The sequence below is a fragment of the Caretta caretta genome, chromosome 4, assembly GCF_965140235.1.
Source record: "Caretta caretta isolate rCarCar2 chromosome 4, rCarCar1.hap1, whole genome shotgun sequence".
Lineage (NCBI taxonomy): Eukaryota > Metazoa > Chordata > Testudines > Cheloniidae > Caretta > Caretta caretta.
The window spans coordinates 17,147,083-17,163,035 of NC_134209.1; positions in this window are offsets into that span (position 1 = coordinate 17,147,083).

Sequence of the window (15,953 nt, forward strand, 5' to 3'; positions counted from 1 at the left end):
AGGTTTCCACTATACGACAAGATGAGTTTGCCCATTCTTGATTAAAACACAAATCCTCTGATATGAACACTACAATTAGGCACCTATTTCATATCAGAAATGGTGCTAATCCTGCTCCCATCTGAAATCCAGGGGAGTTTTGCCACTGACTTCAAAGGAGGCAGGATCAGGCCCAGAAAGTATTTCTTAGGCCTGATTTACACTAGGAACTAGCAAGAGGGAGAGAAAAATATAAAAACATTTTTTAAATTACATCAGAAGGAGGAAGTCTTCCAAACAATCAGTGGGGCCGCTAGATGATCGATATGCTAAAGGAGCTCTCGAAGATGATAATGTCATTGTAGAGAAACTAAATGAAACATTTGCATTGGTCTCCACTGCAGAAGATTTGAGTGAGATTCCCACACCTGAGCCATTCTTTTTAGATGATAAATCTGAGGAACTGTTCCTAATTTAAGTGCCAATCGAGGAAGTTTTGGAACGAATTAATAAAATTAAACAGTAATAAGTCACCAGGATCAGATAGTATTTACCCAAGAGTTCTGAAGGAACTCAAATATGAAATTAAAGAACAACCAACGGTATGTAAGCTATCCCTTACATCAGCCTTTTGTACTAGATGACTAGAAGATAGCTAAGGTAATGCTGATTTTTAAAAAAAAAAGCTCAACCGGCTTTTGTAAAAGGAAATCATGCCTCACCCATCTATTAGAATTCTTTGAGAGGTCAACAATCCTGTGGACAAGGGTGATCCAGTGGATACAGAGTACTTGGACTTTCAGAAAACCTTTGATAAGATACCCTACGAAAGGCTATTAAGCAATAGTCAGTCATGGGATAAGAGGGAAAGTCCTCTCATGGATCAGTAACTAGTGAAAAGATAGGAAATAAAGGGTAGGACTAAACAATCAGTTTTCAGTGTGGAGAGAGGTAAATAGAAGGGTCCCCCACAGATCTGTACTGGAACCAGTGCTGTTCCACATTCATAATGATCTGGGAAAAAGGGGTAAATAGTGAGGTGGTAAAGTATGCAGATGATACAAAATTACTCAAGATAGTCACGTCCAAAGCAGGTTGGTAAGAGTTACAAAGGGATCTCACAAAACTAGCTGAATGGGCAACAAAATGGCAGATGAAATTCAATGATGATAGATGCAAAGTAGTGCGCAGAGGAAAACATAATCCCAACCATACATACAAAATGGAGTCTACATTAGCTGTTACTACTCAAGAAAGATCTTGAAGTCATTGTGGATAGTTCTTTGAAAACGTCTGCTCAGTGTGCAGTGGCAGTTGAAAACGCTAACACAATGTTAGGAACCATTAGGAAAGGGGTAGAAAATATGACCAAACATATCATAATACCAGTATATAAATACATGATATGCCCAGACTTTAAGTACCATGGCCTGTCCTGGTTGCCCCATCTCAAAAAAGTTATTAGAAATGGAAAAGGTACAGAGAAAGGCAACAAAATGATTAGAGGTATGAAATAGCTTCCATATGAGGAGAGATTAACAGATGACTAATGCGGGATGACATGGAGGTCAATAAAATCATGAATAGTGTGGAGAAAGTGAATAAGGAAGTGTTATTTACCCTTTCACATAACACAAGAATGAGGGGTCACTCAGTGAAATAGGCGGCAGGTTTAAAACAAACAAAAGGAAATATTTCTTCACACAATGCACAGTCAACCTGTGTGATATATGCCATCATGCACCAGCAATGCCGCTCTGCCATGTACATTGGCCAACCTGGATAGTTTCTACTGTGACAAAGTTCCTCCTCTACCTTGGTGGGTCTTGTGCTTTTTGGCGGATTTGCTCACCTTGGAGCTTCATGGTAGCCCTCAGTTTGGCTGTTTTCGTGAACCCACAGTCCAGGTCAACTCCTCCTGTGTCTGACCAGGAGCTGGGAGGTTTAGGGGGAACCCGGGCCCACCCTCTACTCCGGGTTCCAGCCCAGGGCTCTGTGTAATGCAGCTGTCGAGAGTGCCTCCTGGAACAGCTGTGTGACAGCTACAACTCCCTGGGCTACTTCCCCATGGCCTCCTCCCAACACCTTCTTTATCCTCACCATAGGACCTTCCTCCTGGTGTCTGATAATGCTTGTACTCCTCAGTCTTCCAGCAGTATGCATTCTCAGTCTCAGCTCCTAGCGCCTCTTGCTCCCAGCTCCTTACACGCGCACCACAAACTGAAGTGAGCTCCTTTTTAAACCCAGGTGTCCTGATTAGCCTGCCTTAATTGATTCTAGCAGCTTCTTGATTGGCTGCAGGTGTTCTAATCAGCCTGTCTTAATTGTATCCAGAAGGTTCCTGATTGTTCTGGAACCTTCCCTATTACCTTACCCAGGGAAAAGGGACCTACTTAACCTGGGGCTAATATATGTGCCTTCTATTACTCTCCTGTAGCCATCTGGCCCGACCCTGTCACACTACGTAAGAGAATAAATGGACACAAATCAGACGTCAAGAATTATAACATTCAAAACCCAGTCGGAGAACACTTCAATCTTTTTGGTCACTCAATTACAGACCTAAAAGTGGCAATTGTTCAATAAAAATACTTCCAAAACAGACTCCAATGACAGACTGCCGAATTGGAATTAATTTGCAAACTGGATACAATTAACTTAGGCTTGAATAAAGACTGGGAGTGGATGGGTCATTATACAAAGTAAAACTAGTTCCCCATATTTATTCCCACCCCTCCCCGCTGTTCCTCAGATGTTCTTGTTTCCTGCTGGAAATGGCCCACCTTGATTATCACTACAAAAGGTTCCCCCCCCGCTCCCCCGCTCTCCTGCTGGTAATAGCTCACCTTACCTGATCACTTTTGTTACAGTGTGTATGGTAACACCCATTGTTTCATGTTCTGTGTATATAAATCTCCCCACTGTATTTTCCACTGCATGCATCCGATGAAAGTGAGCTGTAGCTCACAAAAGCTTATGCTCAAATACATTTGTTAGTCTCTAAGGTGCTACAAGTATTCCTTTTCTTTTTGTGGATACAGACTAATATGGCTGCTACTCTGAAACCTGTCAAAACCATAACGAGGTTCAAAAAAGAATGAGCTAAGTTTATGGAGGACACGTTCATCAATGGCTATTAGCCAATATGGTCAGGGATGCAACCCCATGCTTTAGATGTCCCTAGCCTCTGACTGCCAGAAGCTGGGACTGAATGACCATGGATGGTTTGTCAGGTAAATCGTCCTGCTCTTTTCATTCCCTCTGAAGCATCTGGCACCTGTCAGAAGACAGGATACTGGGCCAGATGGTCCATTGGTCCGACCCAGTATGGACATTCTTATGTTCCTAAAATATAGGTTGATCCACCAATATCACTCCAGGCTATGAAAAATTCACAATCCTGAGCACTGCAGCTATGCTGACCTGGCCCCCACTGCAAATACAGCTACATCAATAGAAGAATGCTTCCACTGACCTAGCTACTGTTGTTTGGCTACATGGTGTTCATACACTGACAGAAGAACCCCTTGCTGAGCTAAGGTGCAGAGAAAGGCAACAAAATGATTAAAGGTATGAAATAGCTTCCATATGAGGAGAGATTAACAGATGACAAATGGGGGATGACATGGAGGTCAATAAAACCATGAGTTGGCATCTAGTCAGTGTATTACCATGAGTTGGCGTCACCATTATCTGTCTGCTCAATGGAGTCACCCTACTGTAAAACTGAAGTAAGAAAATGGCAAGCCAGGCCTACAATATTGAAAGGTCAGTTGCAAAGAATTACAGTAGAACTACAGAATTATGAACACCTCAGGAATTGAGGTTGTTCATAACTCTGAAATGTTCGTAACTCTGAACAAAATGTTGTTCTTTCAAAAGGGTACAACTGAACATTGACTTAATACAGCTTTAACACTTTATTATGCAGAAGAAAAATGTTGATTTCCCTTTGTTTTTTTAGTAGTTTATGTTTAACACCATACAGTGCTGGATTTGCTTTTTTGCTTCTGCTGCTGCCTGATTGTGTACTTCCCGTTCCAAATGAGGTGTGTGGTTGACTGGTCAGTTTGTAACTCTGGCATTCATACCTCTGAGGTGCTACTGTACCTGGTAAGATCTGAGTTCAGGCACTCAGGGTGTGTCTTCAGCCATGACAACATCACAAATACCGACCTAGGGCTCTCTGTAATATCACTAACCTTCGGAGAAACCACAGAATGTTAGCAAGTGATGTAAGTAAAGGAGGAAAAAAAAACTTACAACGATTGTGTGGTGAAACAGCTTTCTAATTATTAAATCTACACAAATATCCTGTTCGAGATTTAGTCTTATATATATTTATTTTTAAAAGAAATTCAGTTCACCTTTAAGTATAGCCCCTTTATTGAGAATTCTTCAGGTAGTGAAATGGCATCTGCTTTTAAGATCTGAAGGAACGACCCGAATATGAAGGTAAACAGCAGGGGAAATTACAATGACTATAAGTTGTTGTGGTTTTTTGTTTCCCTCAGTAAGGATTGATCAAACTAACTATGCAACATGCTTTATTCACCTTAGAAAATGGCTTAAGATACTGGACGCAGGCTGTAGGCTAAATTCTGCTCTAATTAAACTGGTGTAAAGCCTGGGGTGTTCCATAGATCTCTTCTGGATTCACACCAGGCTAATGAAAAAGTTTTGGCCCTATATGCTCATCTCCATAAGAGGATTTTTGTGCATATTGTTTATTAGCAATATATGGATTTACATCCTGCATGCCCCAAGCTGAGTGTAGACAAGTTACCTAACAAGGTTGCGGAATCCCCCGGACATTGGCAGCCTTTAAAAACAGGTTAAACACCTGTCAGGGTGGTCTAGGTATACTTTATCCTGCCTCAGCATGAGGGGCAGGACTAGATGTTCGCTCAAGGTCCCTTCCAGCTCTACATTTATATCATTCTATCATCTCTGTTTTTTTGCTCAGAACAACTAGATGCAATCTGTCCACTCTGGTGTGTGTGTGTTGGAGGAGGGCAGGGGGACGGACACACCCCAATTCCCAGCTAACCTTGTGATATAATTGGTGCCTGGCAATCATTTTTGCCAAGAAATGGTGTCCTGTAAACAGTCAGCTGAGATCTGTGTTGTCTTGGCTTGGCCCTGTAGCGTAAAATGAATTTAAACAGCATCTCAGACATTATCACAGTTCCTCTTCCTTTTCTATAATAGAAAGTAGTCTGAGGAAGAAACCTTCATGCTAGCAGAATACATCTCATTCCAACAGGCAGGCCAATGTGGGGTACAGAAACTAGCTGAAACCGGTGAGTGCTGTCATTAATTCCAGCGGGAACTCAGCCGGTTCTGACTGATTCCATCTGATCTATTCCATTTATGCAGACTTGGGAGAATACACTGCTACTTACATACTCTTCACTGATGCACACCCTCTAATTGCACCAATCCTTTGTTTTGTTTTTCTAGGAAAGAAAGAAGCCAATTCCACTTTGTTCATAGTTAGTGGTACAGAACCCTCATGTTCAGCTGTTCCATAACGGTGACACTGATGTGGCTGGTACAAAGCCAATTTCTTTGTGTGTTTAATCTGGGGTCTTCAGAGGAGTTTAAAGGAATTAGCAGTTAACTACTGAATTTCAGTGGACTTTGTGCTCCTAATTAGTGCTGGTCAGTGGTTTGTTTTTTGTGTGCAAAACCTTTTTTCACCAAAAAATGCAGATGCAGGTTGACTGAAACAATTAAGAAATTTGGGTTAAATTCAGTCAATTGGTTTGGTCAAATAAAAATAATATTTGTACTTTATTTTTTGGAACGGTTGAAATTGTTTCATTTTGGATGTGCCAACACAAACTGTCTGACTTTTCATTTCAGAAGGCTATTTTGTTTCAGAATTTTCCCTCGGTCTTTTTTTTTTTTTAAATAAACATTTTCAAAACCCCTGTAATGACACAACACACAAAGGAATGAGCCTTTTTTGACTTTGAAAATAAAATTATTTCAATGTTTCAGTTCTGGCAGTGAATTAAAAAGTCGTCCCCCCCCAATTCGACTCTTAATTCCTTTGGGCTCCTTTTGAGAAATCCCAGCTTAAATTTAGATTCTGAGTATGATTTCTCAGGTGTCTCAAGGCTAGATTTTCAAATGTATTTAGACATTTACACAAGTAAATAGGCATCTAGTGGGATTTTCAAAAGCATTTAAGCAGATTAGGTGCCCACGTCTCATTAATTTCAATACAAGTTAGGCAAAAGCCACTAGGCACCTGTCTTCATCTTTAGGAGCCTGAAATACATTGACTGTAAATGAGCTGTTGGCTCCTCGGTGCCTAAATCCCTTTAGAAAATGAAACATAGGTATTGCAATGCCTAAATACCTTTAAAAATCTGGGCCGTAAGCAAGAGTGACTTCTCTTTCCAATACATAAGGAGGGGCAGTTTTGCATCTGCTTGAGGCAAGCTGAGAGGAAAAAAAAAACGCTTTCCTGTTGTTTCGCTAGAGAAAGCTGTGCCAAATGCAGATTACGCACTCTGACTATGCTGATGGCAAAAGCTTTGCTTTCTCACCTCAACAGCAGTGCTTGAGAAAAGAGACAGGGGAAGTCTCTCATTACTAAGAATAAAAGGGTGGGGGGAAAGCGTGTGGAGGGGGGAAGTCTCACTGGGTGGCTCTCTTTTTTTCCCTTTTCTCTTTGCATGGCTTTGTGTTACAAAATGGGTCATATTTTGCCTGTGGCAATTTCTTTTAATAACTGCAATTATTCTCTCCCATTGTGCTGACGCCACAAGCAAATTAGGGGAATTCAAAGGCGATCTTCATTATGGTTTGTTTTCAGGGGGATTTTGAATGGCTGCTTTATTTTACTGGGATGTTTCATTACATAAGTAATGAGTGCCCCATAAACAGCTAAATAAAGATCAATTCATTTAGGGTTGGCTCATGTCAGGCGCTTAGATGGATGTGCGGAGCAGTAGATGGCATGAGGGGTTTCAGTCTCCATGGAAAAGCCAGGCCAAATTGCAGCGGTTGTGTTAGGGAAGTCCCTATGTTGCCTCCATCTCCACTTCCCTTTGGGTGCATGGCCTTCCATGACTCACCTTCTCTGCCCCAGCCTGCACACTGGGCTTGGAGGGCAGGGCCGTGGCATCACTTGCTGGAGTACAGTACGGGGAGCCCTCGCTTGCAAACCGGATTGTTTAGGGAGGGATTTTACCTCTTGAGCTCGGTTCAGCGGCACTCCACACTCAAAGGCACTCATCAGATATTTGTAGAGATAGCTGCCCCAGCCAAGTGAAGCCAAGGAGATGTGTTCTGGCTCTGCGTGCTGTGATTCAACACATCAGTCTGAAGGCGAAGTGACCCGGCCTTCCAGTTTCGCCTTCCAGTTTCTTCTGCATGCATGCAAATTAACTGCCTGTTTGAATGACTCCTCTCTTCACAAATAATTGCTTTCTCTGGATGACATATTTTTAAAATTAAGCAGTAGGGACACTGGGTTTGAATATTATATTCACTTTAAAGCTCCCCTTTCATTTAGCCTGTATTTCAAAGCATATCATTGAATTTGTTGGACATAATACACACACACACACACATCCCCCCCACCCCAATATTATTAGGTTAGAAGGCAATGATTGATGCCACAGAATGTCCACATGCAATTTTGTACAGACACAATTGCAAACTCATGATGTTTCATGTGGGCAAAAACATTCACAAGCCGATCTGTGGAAAAATAGTGAGGATCTCCAGATTTCAGGAAGAAACAAAATGGTGATGTCCCTGAAAGGATGTGAAATCAATTGTCAATCCCACTTCTCTGCCTCTGCCAAATATATAATCATGCAGTTGTTTTCACCAAACAATGTCTGACTCCAGCCACTGCAGAGAACCAGCCCTGTGAACTGATATTTATAACGTAGGTATGGATGGATGAAAAGAAATGTTCAGGGAGAGCATTTGCTGAGAATGTCCGAACTCTTGCCAATATGTGTTCTGGGATGTTGGGGTTTGTTTTTGCTTTGTTTTAATATAATGGGACTGATGTGACACTGAGGTTAAATAACCATTGGAACAACTTGCCAAGGGTTGTGGTGGATTCTCCACTGGCCATTTTTCTATCAAGATTTGATGTATTTTTCTAAAGATCTGCTCTAGTTCAAACGGGAATTATTTCAGCGGAGGTCTCTGGCCTGTGTTTTGAAGGAGGTCAGACTAGATCACAGTGGTTCTTTCTGGACTTAGCGTCTATGTGTCTATTCCTACTCACTCTAAAACCCCTTTATGTTGTGCTGTCAGGGTAATCTAAAGGAACCTAATGACCAGACCGTATGTTTTGTATTTCTTTTCGTATCGGTGTTGATGAAAAGTATTTAAGGATAGAATGGGATATTTTTTCCAGTCACAAATTTGAACAAAGTATATGTAAACTTTACAATGTATAACACATCTGGAATATGATAGGCCCAAAGGCACATGTACGTTACAGACTCTGTGCTACCACACTATGGCGACTGAGGCCATGTCTATACTATGGGCACTATTGGGGCATAGCTACGGTGCCTTAGCTAAGCTGGCATAACCCAGCAGCGTGTGCTCAGCAAGGGGTTCTTCTGTCAGTGTATGAACACCATGTAGCCAAACGACGGTAGCTAGGTCAGTGGAAGCCTTCTTCTGTTGATGTAGCTGCATTTGCAGTGGGGGCCAGGTCAGCATAGCTACAGCACTCAGGATTGTGAATTTTTCATAGCCCAGAGTGATGTAGGTGGATCAACCTATATTTTAGGAACATAAGAATGTCCATACTGGGTCAGACCAGTGGACCATCTGGCCTAGTATCCTGTCTTCTGACAGGTGCCAGATACTTCAGAGGGAATGAACAGAGCAGGACGATTTACCTGACAAACCGTCCATGGTCGTCCAGTCCCAGCTTCTGGCAGTCAGAGGCTAGGGACACCTAAAGCATGGGGTTGCATCTCTGACCATATTGGCTAATAGTCATTGATGAATGTGTCCTCCATGAACTTAGCTCATTCTTTTTTGAACCTCGTTATGGTTTTGGCCTTCACAATGAGTTCCACAGGTTGACTGTGCATTGTGTGAAGAAATACTTCCTTTTGTTTGTTTTAAACCTGCCGCCTATTTCATTGGGTGACCCCTCATTCTTGTGTTATGTGAAGGGGTAAATAACACTTCCTTAATCACTTTCTCCGCACTATTCATGAATTTATTCACTAGATGGCCATTGCAGAGTAGAGCTGGTTCCCATCATGAAGGGATTCTCAAACTTCATTGCATCGCGACCCCCTTCTGACAACAACAATCACTACATGACCCCAGGAGTGGGGACCGAAGCCTGAGCTTGCCACCAGGTGGGAGGACCCAAAGCCCAAGCCCCACTACCCCAGGTTGGGTGGCCAAAGCCAAAACCGAAGGGCTTCATCCCTTGGCAGGGGACATGTAACCTAAGCCCTGCTGCCCAGGGCTGAAGCCCATGGGATTTGTTTTCATCCCCAGGCGGTGGGGCTCAGGCTTCAGCTTCAGCCCCCAGCAAGTCTAAATGCCAGCCCTGGGGGTCCCGACCCACAGTTTGGGAAACTCTGCCATCGTGTAATATTCCAGTTCTTATTCCAGCCTAGTTGTATACATCTCCAGTAGTTGGATCGTTTATTTTACATTCTTTTTACTTATTTTGGCACCAGCATTTTGCTGTAATAAGTGGTGTCAATAAACAATAAATAGACCCCTTTCCTATCTCATGTCTTACTCTATTAATGTGTGAGGGGAAAGGATTTTCAGAAGGGTAAGGGATTTAGGAACACTCGTGTTGGACGAGTGCTCTTACCTCCCATCGCAGAAAATCTCTCCCACAGTCACTGAAGGGAAGCATGTTAAAAGTGCTTAAATAATAAAAATGCATAAGACTCCTTAGATGAAATTCCTCTGTCATCACTTGCTTCTTTTGGATCCTTTGCAGAGCTGCCTGTTGAATAAATTCAAGTCTCCACTGTGAAATGGTTGTTTTCATTCTGTTTTGCTCCAATTTATTGTATTCAGTTACAGCACTACCATGGTGTAGTCTGCCCAGACCGCACATTAAAATCAGGAATGTGGAGCCAAGCCCTCCTCACATCCATTGGTTTTCATGTATGCAATTTGGATAATAGGTCCAGATGGCTTAGAGAGCGCCGCAAGTCAGAGATGGACTTGTTGATGAAGATACTCACGAAGCTCTATCTATTGTTCCACATCCTTGAGTGTTTAAAGGGAAAGCCTGCCGAAAAGATTCTGCTTTCTGTCATTGCTCCTGGATAGCAGAAACTGAAATAGTGGAGCTCAAACATAAGACAAGAGCTGGATGTGCTTTAAATAGAAATACAATAAACAAATAAAAACCGGTGTATGGGATGTATTTGTCTGGGGAAAGCAGAGGACGACAGCCGGCAAAGTTGGAGGAGAGAATCTGGGTACATATACTGAAGATATTGGATACAATTCTGAAGAATAATTAGCTAAGTCAGAAAAAAGTATTTCCTAACGTTGCTGAGTTTATAGGCCACTCTGGACACCATATTTATCTATTGATGATTGTGAAAATCTGGTCCTTGGTGTCCCGTTTAATTGGAGTCCAGAGTGAAATGAGCGAGCCAATATTGTACATAAAATAGCTGGGGGGGGGGGGGGGAACCAAGCCAGATTCCTCCTCCTGTGAGAGCAACAACAACGAGGTCACCAGATTTTGTATAAAATTGCAGTATAATGTGGGTTACTGCTTATATTCCAACTCTCAAGAGTTCCACCTTCACAGCAGGGTACCGCTCCTGACCTTTATGAAAAACCCAATACATTATTGATGAAGTCAAACAAATCACTCTCTTGCCAAACCAGAGTAATGTTTTGAACCACTGCCACCTTCTGACACTTTGGAGATGTAGCACCAAAAGTACTTTGTTCTTAAGATTATTATTACGACGACTACTACTAATGTAATTTCTTTACTTTATAATAATGCTTTTTTGCTACAATAGTGCCCAGTCACCTCTGAGTTCCACCGTGCTAGGTGCTATAAATACACATCATGAGAGATTGGCCCTGCCCTGAGGAGCTGATATTCTGAACCAGCAAGAGAGACAACAGGCGGGAGGAGAAAGACAGCAAAAAGACTCCAATTCAGGAAAACACTTCTCATCTTTAAACTCTTGCTTAAGACCCACTGACTTCCAAAAGGGATCTAAGCATATGCTTAAAGCTAAGCACGTATTAAAATGCTTTCCTGAATTGAGGCCAGAGAGACGAAATGCTGTGCAACATGGACTTCCACCCAGAATACCATTGCACTGTAAAACAGAGCCAACGAAGTCGCAGGGGGAAAAGGGAAGCTATGAACACTGGACTGCTGAGAATATATTCGCCAGCATTCACAAGACTGCATCAGCCTGCCGCTCCTGTGTCTGTAGCAGAAAAGGGTTAATTTTCTTTCCAATCAGAATTTTTGCTTTAGAAGTCACTTGCCCCATAAACACCTTTCTAAGCGTTTTAAATGGGCAGATGGCATTTTATGTGCCCTTCATGGTACTATTACTATATTACTTAATTTGGCAGAATTACTTGGAAAACATTTTCACCAGGCTGGCTTCTTCTTAAAAAGTTCAGCCAATATTAGAGTCCCAACTGTCCTTTCTGCTGTTTATAAGTCGGGAACTTAAATTGCTCACAGTAGCACTAAGAACGTATGATAGACTATTCCTATTTGGTGAAATCATAGAATCATAGAATCATAGAATATCAGGGTTGGAAGGGACCCCAGAAGGTCATCTAGTCCAACCCCCTGCTCAAAGCAGGACCAATTCCCAGTTAAATCATCCCAGCCAGGGCTTTGTCAAGCCTGACCTTAAAAACCTCTAAGGAAGGAGATTCTACCACCTCCCTAGGTAACGCATTCCAGTGTTTCACCACCCTCATAGTGAAAAAGTTTTTCCTAATATCCAACCTAAACCTCCCCCACTGCAACTTGAGACCATTACTCCTCGTTCTGTATCAGTAGAGTCTAAAGTGTAACAGATTAATTAAAAATCTAAGTTAATGTGACATTATGGTTACAACTTTAATCATGCAAAATTTAGGCAACAGAAAAGTTAAGGTTCCCAGAATAACCTTAACTCATCTGGACTGCACATTGGATTTTAACATCTATATATTGGGTGGTGAGGACCCAACAACAGGCTAACAGCTGTGTTTGTTCCTGCAGCAGATTTCCAGAAAGAAGTGTCAAAGTAGGGTAGATACATATATTTGCCCCGGCAAAGCGACATGCTGGGGAATGTGGCTGAGAAAAGACACCACCACTGGAATCCTCAAAGTAGCAAATAAGGGTGCAGGTGTTTATCTGGGATGAAAATATTTTGTTTCAGAAAATATACCTGTACATGCCTGCTTGCTAGGGTCTCATGCCTCATCTGCAACAAGGGAAATTATTGGATGATTTTAATGCTACATCGTCACCTTCATGAACACACTGTGACCTATTGCTCTTTGGTGGTGTGGTAGCTTGCAACATTCTTAAGACCTCTGCAAGTGTCCCTTTTTGCAGAGTCCTCCATTCTCTGCATTGTACACACCAAGGTAGGTCACAGATACCATGGCCATGTCATACGCTTACAGATATCAGGACTTCAGCTGCATTGGTACATGCTGACCTGCATAGAAGCTGCTACTTACCTGAATCATACAACATCCAAGCAACAACAGTGTGATGCCTTGTCCCCGTTGGGTGCTAGACTATGGATAAAAAGAAAAGGAGGACTTGTGGCACCTTAGAAACTAAAAAAATTATTTGAGCATAAGCTTTCGTGAGCTACAGCTACGGATAGTGGTTTATCAATCTTCTACTGTCTTTGTCCTCATGGATCTGTTCTTTTAACCCTGGCATTAGAGGCTCACACTTATAGATCCAGAGATCTGGGGTTTGCTCTCTGTCGGCAACCCATCCAGGGTCACATTGATATTCAGATATCATGGTATTGGCACACTATAAACACCCAGAGGGAAAGATGGGTGGAAAGATTCAGGACATTACATGTACATGGTGAAAGCCTTTGTATAATATACAGGATGCAGTAGTTTTTATAGCATGCAATATGTTACATTGTTCCCATTCAGTAGAAAATAGTAAAGTTTATCCATGTACAGGGATTATGGGCCAAAACAGAGATGAGGTGCAGAGAGCCCTGGTGAAGGTGGAGCCCTCTGAATGATCCAGCATAAGCATTTGTAAGCAGTACTTACTTGTGATTTTATTATTGGTCAACTTCTCAGAGTTACAGCGATGTGAGGCTGGTCAGTGGGGCTGTCAGCCATTTCATGATACATGTCATTAGGAAAAAAAACAAAAACAAAAAAACCACCAACATTTGTATCCCACGGTTTCTCTTTGAGTTCAGCTACTGAGTACTGGAAAATTTTATTGCAACTTGTTCTAGCGTGGCCTCTAACCTGATTCTGGGGGTCCATCCCCTTCCTGCCACTAGTGCAAAAGATGTTTCTTGGGTAAAGCAGTTGCGGCCAGAAGTGCCACAAAGCTGGGAACCATCTTACAATGTGCCATGGCTACTCTCCTCTGTGGACCTGATATCCTCCTGCATCACTAGGTCTCCTGCTGTGGGTGTACTTTCCAATTGTGTCAGATAGAATCAGTTGTGCTGGGTGCATTTCCCATTGCAGATGGGCCTGTAGAGATCGTGCATCAGGAATATTCAGGCTGTCCACCTCCAAGGAGATGTTGCCAGATGCCAGAGAGCCATTCCAAGGTTTCTATAAAAACTTACAATTCCTTCAAAATTAAGAACTAGGGCCCGATCTTTAGAAATATGGAGCAGCCTCAACTTATGATCGGTCCATAGGCCTTCATGTTGTAAAGCATTTTAGCTCATGCTTAACTCTGAGCACCTGAGTATTCCCATTGACATCAGTGCCCTCTCAAATGTGTCCTCCTTGATGTTTTCATAGAGCACAACTCTTGTTTGGCCTCATCTGCAGTTGATTGGAAGTTACCAAAGATAAGGTAGTCACGAGCCATAGGTCCCATTTGACCCGCAAGCCATATACCATATGCTCTTGCTATACATCAAACTGCTTGTGTTTAAGAGTCAGATCTTCAGAGTTGCCCAATATGTTACTTTTTGCTGTTATATGCTCCCTATCCCAATACACAAGTAGCATCATTGTCTTCAGCAAAGTTGTCAAACCAAGAAAGCCTTTTATGAATACAAAGAAGGGGGGAACTTGTCCCCTTGGAAGGAAGAGGACAAGATAAGAAAAAATTGGCAATGAGTATTAATATATGCTTTTAATAAGCTCTTTTACAAAGAGGAAAATACAATTGAGCCAGATGTTTGATTGCTGTACTGCAAGCTATTTAGTGAAAGAACGGAATGTGTGCCTACATGGGGGGAGATAAATGCTCACATTATGTCCCCTGTGTTTTCACATTTTGGAAGGGAAACAAAGAAAAGAAAAGGAAGGTTGTGTCCCTCTTTCAGCTTTGAATGCAAACACAATCATAAAAAAACTTTTGGGAATTAAGAGATGTAGCTCTACAGTGCTCAGACTACAGATGGCATTAGGATAACTCCTCGGCTGTTAACAATAAGTCATATTAGAGGTGAATTATTGGAAACAATTTGCTACAGTCTACATTCATAATGTCTCCCTGGGATCTTGCAGGCTGGATTTATGGAGAGGAATGTGCTTCCCACGCCCTTCCTTTTGAAGAATACTACATATCTCAGGGCAAAGAAAGTTTGGACTGAGTAACGATGTCAGGGTTTAAATTGCCCGATACAGTCAGGAAGTGAGAGTATCACGCAGGGGTGCTCAGTGAACATTGCTGGGGTAGAGAACCTGGGTCCCCCGTTCTCAGCCAGGGAGAAGGCAGGTTTATAGCAGAGCTGTCTCTTCCTACCCACTACAGGGAGCCTTATATGCTGCTCTGCCCCCGGAGTTTTGTTCTGATTGGTCAGGGCACTGACTGGGCGCATGTGGAGAATTGTTCCACCTTTCACTACAAGGTTCCTGGCCACAGGCCCTTAAAGAGGCAGTCATCTCTTCTCACCAAGACTGCATTTTACCCAGAGGCCACTTGCTCGCTCTCCATGTCTGCCCTTGATGTCTGCAGGGTTTTTGTACAGTGAGGGGCTACTTGGAACAGGGTAGACTGGACCCCCCATTCCTCTTTCCTTAAAGGGCCACTATACCCCCTGACTGGAACACAATGTTCTGGATACTTTCAGGATCCCATAAGGATCATTAATGTCCTCTGTACCCTCCTTGCTTCCAGCTGCCACTGAGGCCCCTGGAAAACATTCCCCTAGCTCATTTGCAAGGGCTGCCTTTGCCCACTCACCCTGGAAGGTGATGCGCCGAAGTGTCTGGCCATTCACAGATGTCTAGGGGCGTGCCCAGCCAGTTCATTTCCAGTAGCTTGCCGTTCTAGAACTAAGCTTGACTAACTTCAAAAGCACTTTGCACATTGGTTTTACACTCTTGTGTTGTTCAGAACTTTACATCACCATCATCTTCTCAACAATCGTTTCTGGCTTTTATTTATTTTTTTTAAATAAAGGAGTGGGGTGGGGGGTGGGAATCAATGAGTGTTGGTGGAAGCTATGCATAATAGTTGATTAGGGCCAAAACCTGGCTCTGGACGTCAGTGGGGACTACTCATGTGCTGTGAGGTAAGCATGTACATAAGCACTTGGCTGGATCAGGACTGGAGTGCTCAGCACCTTGCAGGATTGAGATCTGAGGCCTACATACTTAGTCATCTAAAGACATTGAGAAGTGTCATGTGGGATTTTCAAAAGTGTCCGTGCCCAGACCCAAAGGTATTTTAATGCCTAGCTCCCATCTATTTATCCTTCATTTCAGTGGGAGTTAAGAATCAAAATGGCTTTGAGGATCTGGGCCCTAACACCTTTTGAAAC